This window comes from Anolis sagrei, chromosome 6 (genome assembly GCF_037176765.1).
Source record: "Anolis sagrei isolate rAnoSag1 chromosome 6, rAnoSag1.mat, whole genome shotgun sequence".
Classification (NCBI taxonomy): Eukaryota; Metazoa; Chordata; class Lepidosauria; order Squamata; family Dactyloidae; genus Anolis; species Anolis sagrei.
This window is the reverse complement of record NC_090026.1, coordinates 79,008,015-79,009,751: the sequence shown is the minus strand read 5'-3', so window position 1 is coordinate 79,009,751 and position 1,737 is coordinate 79,008,015. Positions and strand designations below refer to the sequence as shown.

The 1,737-nt window shown below is 49.1% G+C and overlaps 1 protein-coding gene across 1 annotated transcript in view; it reads right to left on the bottom strand.

Annotated features, from left to right (window-relative positions):
* CPNE4 (copine 4) overlaps positions 1-1,324 on the bottom strand; it is a 246,075-nt gene extending 244,751 nt beyond the window's left edge. Inside the window, exon 1 of the mRNA XM_060781818.2 lies at positions 987-1,324. The gene's annotated coding sequence lies outside the window, so the exon portion shown is untranslated. The remainder of the gene's footprint in view (positions 1-986) is intronic.
* Between the last annotated feature and the right edge of the window lie 413 nt (positions 1,325-1,737).

The following is a 1,737-nucleotide window of genomic DNA, read 5'->3' as shown; positions in this document are numbered from 1 at the left end:
CACTTTCTGAGGGGCCATCTACACTGTAGAATTAATACAGTTTGGTTCCACTTCCCCTGCCAGGAAACCCGAACTTTCCAAATAGCAAATAGACGGGGTTATTTGCAAATGTATCCTTTCTGGATATTAGGATAGATTAAGCTCTAAAGGAAGTGATAGTTGGGAAGAAGAGAAGGATGCATCTATACTGTCAAAGGAATGCTATAGTTCAATGCTATGGAATGCTGGGATAATAAGGTTAACATCCCAACAGAGTATTTGGAAACAGAGCTGAGGCATCCCACGAAGAGGAGCCCACAAACAGTCGGTTGTGTCACTTTCTGAAGGTGCATCTACACTGTAGAATTAATATAGTTTGGTTCCACTTCCCCTGCCAGGAAAGCCAAACTCGGCAAATCGCATATAGATGGGGTTTTTGCAAAGGTATCCTTTCTGGATATGAGGATAGATTAAACTCTAAAGGATGTGATACTTGGGAAGAAGAGAGGGATGAATCTATACTGTCAAAGGAATGCTATAGTTCAATGGTATGAAATGCTGGGATAATAAGGTTAACATTTCAAGAGAGTATTTGGAAACAGAGCTGAGGCATCCCACTAAGAGGAGCCAACAAACGGTTAGTTCTGTCACTTTCTGAGGGGGGATCTACACTGTAGAATTAATACAGTTTGATTCCACTTCCCTGCCAGGAAAAATGAACTTTCCAAATAGCAAATAGATGGGGATATGAGAATAGATTAAGCTCTAAAGGAGGTGATAGTTGGGAAGAAGAGAGGGATGCATCTACACTGTCAAAGAAATGTTCTCATTCAAGGCTATGGAATGCTGGGATTTGGTTCTTTCTGGCAGAGGAGGCTAAAGAACCCCCTGGCTTCCAAAGCCCTGAGCCCTGGCAGCTACTAAAGTGGCACCAAACTGCGTTAATCCTACCGTGAATGCCTTCTTCCCCCGCAGAGAGGGAGAACAAAGTTCCTTCTGAGGCTTACCTGGGGGACCGATCAAGAAGGCGGAGGTTGTAGGCTTCGAGAAGCGTGGATGGGGAAAGCCCTTTGCGTTTGCTAATGTCGCTGCTGCTCTTCTTCGGCTCCCGGGGGTCTCACGGGAAAAGGGGCTCTTGGAAGGGAGAGCGGGCTTTCATCCCTCCGCAAAGCCCGGCTCCATCCTCCGCCGCCTTGGAGGGACCACAAGGCGCTCGCTCTAGAGCTGAGATGCAGGCAAAGGAAGGCAGGGAGCCCGGGAAGCGGCGGCGGCGGCGGAGGGGACGGGGAAGCTGGCCAGCGAGGCGGCGCCCGCTCCGCGCACTGAGCCCGTCCCTCCTTCGGAAAGCGCTGGCGAAGGAGAGGCAGAGCACGGGGAGAAAAGCGCTCAGCGCGCGCGCGCCCCCTGCAGACCAAGCGCAGAACGGCCTCGCCCCGCCATCGACGCTCCTCCCTGGTCCAGTCGCCTTTCGCTTCATCGCAACTCACTCCAGCTCTCTCTGTAATACAGCCCCACTGTGTTAATTTCACCTAATGTCACTGCATTCCAATACACGCAGTCCCCAAGTAACAAACAAGATAAGAGAAGCCATTGAAATCCACCAGCCTGTGGACAATTTCAACAGAAAGGAAGAAACCATGAAGATGAACCAAATCTGGCTGCCAGTATTTAAAAAACTCTAAAATTAGGACAGTAAATAAAGAGGAAAACTCAGAAAACAGGGGAATTCCAGACAAGAAAAAATCAGAGCTAACTAGT